The sequence below is a fragment of the Castanea sativa genome, chromosome 10 (assembly GCF_040712315.1).
Source record: "Castanea sativa cultivar Marrone di Chiusa Pesio chromosome 10, ASM4071231v1".
NCBI classification, from domain to species: domain Eukaryota; kingdom Viridiplantae; phylum Streptophyta; class Magnoliopsida; order Fagales; family Fagaceae; genus Castanea; species Castanea sativa.
The window spans coordinates 5,490,525-5,499,079 of NC_134022.1; positions in this window are offsets into that span (position 1 = coordinate 5,490,525).

Genomic DNA, 8,555 nt, shown 5'->3' on the forward strand with positions numbered 1-8,555 from the left:
CATTTATATTTATATTAGCACATGACATGTCTAGAACATATATTAGTAGTATTTAAATGTTCAAGTTCATGTACACCTTCTAATCCAAAAAAAGAAAAGAAAAAAAAAGGTACATATACACCTTACTTCCATAAAAGTGAAAATAATTAAGAACAAGGTTTATCCACTTCTCTAAAGATTTGGGTTTAATCAGTTGCTAATTTGAGTCAAAAAACATTTAAACTTGAACTGAATCTACATGCTCACAATTGCACGGTATGGCCTTTTGACATGGGATTTCTAATTCTATGGTGAGAGTTTTGTCAAAACATCAAGTGCGAATACGATGGCTCTAAGTCTGACCACAATAATCCTCTTCTCATGGCCATGGCCATCAAGGGACTGATTTACGACGAGCTCAGCAGGGTTTTTATTTTTTTGGCATTTTGGGTACTTTGAATTTCTGTTTTTTGTTCTTCTCAGGCTTTATTTTGTCTTTTGTTTTGGACTAAAAATACGTAAAACTGAGTTTTAGCATCTGGGTTCATTTGTAACTAATGGTATTAGCTTGTATATAATGAATTGCTTAGAGGGGTTTTGAGTTTTGGGATTCTGGGCATTAGAAAAACTATAGAACTTTTTTAGGTATTTTTATTTTTGGGCTACCTGGTGCTTTGCCATCCGGGTATAAGAGAATTTTGCCTTTAGGATGATTAAAAGTTTTTATTAATTGAATTTAATTTATTTTGTAATGTTTTAGTGGGAAAATTGAAAATGCTTGTGAATATAGTTTGAAATGTTATCCCAAGGGCTGTTATGCTCATAGTGTACAAACTAAAGATGGTCCAGTATGCACTTTCATGCTTAAGCATTATATAGTCTATAATTGTCTAAGCTGTGTATTGCATACAAAACTCAGTGTTGGGTAACCTATAGTTGTCCTCTTAGCTAACTCTTGCTGTTAACAGTGACCAAAAACTCTTCCCTTGCTGTAATGAGTAATCTTCCCTCACCTATTAATTTTTTCTTTTATTATAGCTTGTTTCTTCCATTTTTTTTTTCTTTCCAATCATCTGGAGAATGCCTCTCTACAATTATTTTATGGTGAATGTTGTTCAATGAATTGATGAATATCGAAACTTAGATTCATGAGATGTGCCATTTATAGGTTGCTTTTGTTAATAGATTTTGTTGTTTGAGTATTATTTTTGGTGATTGAACTGTCATTGGATGCGACTAATTAGTGATTAGACTTGTCCCATTGATGTTAGTTTGATTTGGAATGTGATAATGTAACCTTATTTTCTTTTTAATCTCCAATTTTTTTCTTTTTTGGGTTTTCTTTTTAATCTCAAATGTGATAATATACCTTGTGGAGAAGTTACAAATGTTGCAATAGTGACGGGCAACTGAAACTTTTCTTGGTTCTTGAAGATTTGCAACCATCATGTATATGGGTTTCTTGGTATTTTGTGGCTCACACTCTCCACAACATCTATTTATGAATTATTTTCAAGGCTATTTTGCTAAAATCTATCTTGGTTGAATTTTTTATTTGTCTAATGTTTTTCTTTTCTTTTTTTATAATCATTTTATCTCTGATTTTTTTTTTTTTATCCTGATTTTACTTTTAACTTTTTAAAAAATGATATGTTTGAGCGATCCATTTTGACACTTGCGAAATCATTGCCCTCAAGATTGGAGGTCCTTTTTATTTAACTCAATACCTTATGAGTCCATGTCACATAAATGAGCTCTTTTATGGTAATAAAATCTATATTCTTAGACTTTTATATTTGAGCATTTTGATGAGTTAAACATCTAAAATTTCAATCTTTGGGACGAAGAATTGAGCAATAATAACTTCGAATCTTGATTTTTTTTTGGGGTTCTTTTATTAAAAATCAATTAAGGATGGTGTCTCTATAAATTACTTACATTTTAAAACCTGGATATTAACATTTTTAAAACTATCTATATACCCGATTAAATATATTAAATACTAGACAAATAACTCAACCACTATATATTATCACTTCCAGCAACACAGCAAACTACTATACTCAATAAATAAATGTAAAACCAACAATATCAAGGCACTGCTATCGACAAATATAAAAATATAATAAATAACATCAAACCACCCTTGTGAATACAATCATGCAGTGACTGAGAGGCTGTTGCCGGAGTCGGGAGTGGAGTGGACGCCAAGCTGACCTGTCAAGGAGAAGTGGATCTCTTCCGTTCAACTTGGCAAGTTTAGTGACTTAGGCTCTGTTTGGTAATGATGTTTAAACAACGAAAACTGTTGTTTAGTTGTTCAAACACTACAATACGTATATTCATACATTTTTTCATCCACACGTATTTCTACAAAACTTAAATAATATTACTAGAAATTTTTTACCAAACGGGTCCTTAATCTTGAGGCGGTTTGATTTTTCTAGGTACTACAAAGCAAGAAGCCAGGAACCTGTAAGGAATTTTCAGAGAAGAATTTGCTAAGTAACATAATTTTAGGAAAAATTTGTAAAAAGCGTCTGACCAAACTTATTTAATTACATGACACTTATCACCGCGCATCTTTGGTGCAGTAGTCACTCCACAAGTATAAATGCTCATGGGGTGCGGGGGGCAAGGGCTAGGGTTGAAGTCTCCAGGAGGGAGCTTCACACATATATACATCATACACATATACACTTAGATTAGGCTAGAGTAAAAATTCTATCTTGTATAAAAAAAAAATTACATGACACTTTTCTAGAACTCGAGTTCCAAGCATTATGTTTGATTAGATTGCATAATGCTTGGAACTTGAGTTTGGGAAACTCGAGTTCCATAAAAAATGTCATTCAATTAAATACCTTTGACTTAGTTTTTTTCCCCCTAAATTATTCATAAAAATTATGCAATTTGGCAACAAAAAAAAAATGCCGGATTTTCAAAATCAGCCTCTTTTTCTTTTGTTGGATATATAGGTATTTTGTAAATTTATTTTTATAGAAATCCGAAAATTTTGGATTTATTTTTCTTGTATTTGGAGCTTGGATAGGCCGTAGGCCTAGGAATGGGCCATTTTTTTTAGGTTCTTTGTTCCAGTTCAATTTTTTATGGATCAGCTAATTTTATTTGGGTTGTTTGTACCGGTTCAACTCTTTTATTGGGTTTTATTTTTTTTTTTTCTGGAATAAATCATGAATTCAAAGGATTATCTTAAGGTCTAAATTCTAAATTTTGTTGTTCAAAAAAACTTTCTAAAATTTGAGAGCGGTTCAATAAGAAAATTTTTGTCTAATTTATAAATTTGCTTCTATATTTAATAGGAAATTTTAAAAGTCAGGCAGGGGCCACCTTAGATTTGCCTCTACATTTTTTATAGTTATATTTTTGTATCAATAACACAAATTGACTATATGCAATTTTGTAGAAGCCCCCAATGATAGAAAAAGGAAGGGCAAAGGAGCTCAAACTTGCCCAGGTACGAAACCAGGAATCGAACTTGGGGGGCCAAAGCTTAAAACAAATATTTTTTTATGAAAATAAAAAAAAATTATGATACTTTAACCAAATGATTCTCTTAGTGTTTTACTCCATTCAATTGAATTTTAAGTATCTCTAGTGTTTCAGAATGCTTTGTTTTTATCCTCTTATTAAATAAAATTGCGGTATTTCTCATCAAAAAAAAATAAAAACTCATACAAATTTTTAAGTTCACTCTACTTTGATTACCACCAAAGCACATTTACGAGCTTTCATAACTTCTCCTCTTGTAAAATATCCATAATCTATGGAATCTAGTTAATCAAAAGAAGTCAAATTCCTTCCAAATTTTTTTCCTCTTTTATAATATCTATCCAATGAATCTAATCAGTTAAAAGAAAATAATATCCTTCCAAATTCTAGTATGTCACGAATGAGAAATTATTGTGTACCTTCGGAGTACCATAAATGCATATTTTCTCTTCTCACATGAATGGTAGGTCTCACTAATTAAATTCATGGTGGAACCCACCATTCATGTGAGAGGAAGGAGTACGCATTTGTAGTACTTTGAGACTACCTAATAATTTTTCGTCAGAGCCCCTCTTCAATGCAGAGACAACCCAACTGTTGCTTTAAATACAACTAATCTCTAAGCGACTTTGACATATATATCTTCTCTAGCATTTCCCACCATTATTTGGGAGGATGCTCATTTAAGGCATTGTACTCTACCTTTAGAGCAAGAGTCAAAAGAGAGAGTCTTCAATGCCTTTGTCTCAAACTCCTTATTCATTATTGGACATTGTGGCCTTCTTCATTTCTTGTATAGCTCCCCGAACAAACTTTGTTGCACCCAAACATCTTTGATAGTATTTTTAAATTTTTAAATTTTTTTATAAATAGGTAAAAATTTATTGATAATGAAACAAAAGTAGGCAGGTACACCGGACGTGTACGGCTGGTACAACAAAGTAGCCATCTTTGATGGTGCTTCGACTAAAACTCAAATTATTATTCCCATCAAAGAGTTCCACCTCTAACTTTGTGTTTGCCATCTAGGATCCTTAACCAACGACATTGATAACAATTTATTTTAAAATACTCATAAATAGAATACTAAGACCACAAGATGCAACGTAATGTGGTTCAAGTAACTCTATGCCTACATTCATGGGTAAAGCCAACTAAAATCTACTATCATCGACATAGATTACTACCCTCACAAGTAATCCAATTTTAATATTTTTTTCAGTTGTCCTAGAACCCCTGAAAGTGTTGTGGATTGTAAGAAAATTCAGTTCAACTTCTGCCGTTGATTCTTCTTGATGTTGGGAGGCACAAGCTAGTAACTTTTATGTAGTTTCTGCTGATAATATTAAATAACGATCCGTTTTGTGAAGCTAGTATTGCCAATTGGATCCCTTTTCTTTTTATAAATAACGTAAGATACTTTATTAAAAACAAAAAAGCCAATCAAGTACGCTAGGAATTTACTATAGTGGCAGCAATAAAAAAACCAAACTACAATGATCAACTGGAACAAAGAGGTACAAACAAGAACATGATGGCAAAACTAGACTTCATTCAGGGAGAGTATGGAAGAAGAAAGACTTTATACCCAACATAGCTAATATGCTATAGAACAATGAAGAAAAATGTGATCCACCAATTCCCCACACCTTTTGCACATATAGCACCAATCTAGCACTACAATATGCCTCTTCCGGAGAATAATTGTAGTTAAAATATTACCTAAAGTTGCAGTCTAACAAGCGCCACTCTAGAAGGAACCTTCGATTGCCTCATTATTTTCCAGGGAAAAGAAAGGACAGAAGAAGGGGATAAAGAGTGTTAAAAACCTCAAACCTCAAAACCTCTCTCTGCTGGCTTCCAACAAACTTTGTCAGCCCCAACACCTCACACATCCTTGGAATAAAGCATATCCAAAAGCAGGGCCAACACTTCTAACTCCCAATCCTGCACTGGACAACGAAACTTGATGTCCCAATGAACTCTCCAATTAGAGAAATGCATAACCTCGTACATGGAATACTCCCTCGCTTGACTAATACTATACAATTTTGGATTCCTTTTCTGTTCTCTAAGTACCCAGTTTTGTTTTCTTGACTGCTTCATTTTTAGTACTATTGCTTAAAGTGTTCATCTGGTAATATATATTTTTTATGCGGGGTCATATTTATATTTTATTTTTCAAATGGATGCTTGTGTAAAATAGCTGTTATGTTTTCTGCTACAAGCCTCAAGCTCTTATTAGATCTATTCTTAGTGTTGTTTATTTCAATAATAACCCTCTCTCTCTCTCTCTCTCATGGGATAAAAATAAATAATTTTTTTTTTTATTGATGATATTATTTTGTGTCCATTCAAAGATGTTTCTTATAACATTGAAATTCGCAGATGGGGGATGTCGCAAAGGACTTTGCTGCTGGCACTGTTGCAGGAGCAGCCCAATTGATTCGTGGTCACCCCTTGAGACACCATTAAGGTCAAGCTCCAGAGCCAGCCTGCTCCGCTTCCAGGCCAACCTCTCAAGTATGCGGGTGCAATGGATGCTGTCAGGCAAACATTAGCTGCTGAGGGCCCTAGAGGTTTGTACAAAGATATGGGTGCAGGTCAGTATTTTAGTCAGTTACTTTACCTGTCCTTGTAAGTTGTAATATATGATATAACTTTGAAGTCCTGAGATTGAACTTAGATATATTTTCGAATCAAGCCACTTTATCTGATTTATTGAAGTATGATTCAACAGTTAAGTATTGCAAAATCTCAACTGTTGAGCGAGTCATGATCTATTGTTCATAAATTGTACATAATTTTTCTGATCTTGTATTTGATACTCTTTAAATTCTATGGAAACTCTTCAAACCTTCAAGTTTACCTGCTAACTGCTTTGGATTTACTGCTAAAAAAACAGGTTGCAAGCCCAGAGTGCATTGGCAGATTCTGCTTCGGCTGGCATCGCAATGAAGTATGGAGGACCAATGGATGTGGCCAGGCAGGTTCTTAGATCAGAAGGGAGTGTAAAGGGTCTCTTCAAGGGATTGGTTCCCACTATGGCACGTGAGGTTCCAGGAAATGCCTCAATGTTTGGAAAGAGGTGACAAAAATCCCAAGAGTGTAATTCAGGTAGATGATTCAGGTAGATGATTACAAAAATCCCAAGTACTCAGGTTCCATTGATGCATTTAGAAAGATCCTGGCCTCAGAGGGAGTAAAAGGGCTGTGTAAGGGCTTTGGACCTGCCATGGCCCGAAGTGTGCCCGCAAATGCTGCATGCTTCTTGGCATATGAGGTGACAAGATCAAGTTTGGGTTAATTGGTTCTTTGGTGCCACTGGTTGATGATTTGCTTGAAAGTTTATTGTTTGATCTTGCTTATCTCAAAGCAATCATCAAACCATTGAATGGAGCTGTTTGAAATATTTTTCTGCAATAGTGGCAACCTCTTACTGTTCTGTAATTTTTGATTTGGTTGCTGGAAGGAACATTGTTTCACCAATTCATATATAAAGGTACCAGGTGCTGAACATTTATTTTCAGATTCTCTCTTTAGTGACCATTTATGTGATAAATTTATACTTGAATTGAACCTCGATTTTACTGCATATCAATGAGCTCATAGGATGCAGTCCAAATTGAATTTTTCCCAAAGAAATGGGAAAATGATGAAGGTTTCTCTTTATATCTCCCTCTACCTAATATTTAGATAGAGCCAATTTGGTGATAGTTAGCTGGTATGGTGACAATTATTATCCTCTATATATATTTAGAGAAATGATATGTCTACAATATATATTTTCACAACATTTTTACAACAAATCCTAAGTGGCAGGTTGTTACTGGTTGTTATTATTAGAGCAAAAAAGTAATTTTCGTGTTATGTTCAAATTTGAACCAATAACAACTAACCACATGTGATTTGTTGTGAAAATGTTGTAAAAATGTTATGGACGGAACATCTCTCATTTATTTATATATAAAATAAACAACATTGTAGTAGCCTCAATTTATACCACGTAATTAAAAAGAGTTTTCATAGGATAAAAGAAATTGTTTTCATGTATAATTGTTTATACGTGGTGAACTAATTATTTATATAAAATAAATTTCTATTTTATTTTTTTAAGACTTATATAAGAAAAAACTTATTAGAAATATAATATTCTTACTTTTTTTTTTGAGAAACAGTAAAGAAAATAATAATATTCTCAGTCAATTTTAGTTTCATTGAAAATAATTGAAGTAAGTGAAAAACCAAAAATAATAACACACAGTTAAGAATATAAAAAACAATAATAACTCCACACTTAAGTTAGAGGTAAATAATTTATTATTTGTCTAATCACTGAAGTAACCGGTTCATAATTTTAATTAGGCAAAAATACCATTTTGGTCCTTACATTTTGGAGTCACAGTCAATTTATTTCTTTTATTTTGGTAGCAATTAATTTGGTCCCTATTATTTTTAACTTTTAGTCAATTTGATCCCTACCGTTAACTATTAATAGAAAATGCTTACGTGACTAACGGTGTGCATAGTTGGCACATTTGATACTGACGTAGCAAATAAATTAGTACACCATAAGTCTCTCTAGTCTCTTAATTGTCGCATTTATGAATCATCCAATTCTCTAACGGTACTTGTGTTTCTAATTTTGAATTGAAAGTGTGCCACAAAAACTTGACTATTGTGGTAACTCTTGCAAGTTTGGCACGAAAAATTTACCATTAGTATTTCATTTATTGGACTAGCCGAAGAAAAAACTTCAAATTGAATTTGAAAGCGCTTTTCGTGAATCTGTGGGCTTTTGCTATAATAGTCATTGGTAGTCTCTAGGGGTTTACCCGTTTGTACTTTATTGGACCAATTCAATGTGAAATGGTTCATTAAACAAACAAATTCTATGTAAAAAGATTAATAAGTACAAATTCTTCGTGTACTTTATTAATTTATTTGCCAAGTTAGCATCAAATGTGCCAACTGTGCACACCTTTACCTACGTTAGCATTTTCTATTGCTAGTTAACGGTGGGGATTAAGTTGACTGAAAGTTAAAAATAACAGGGACCAAAT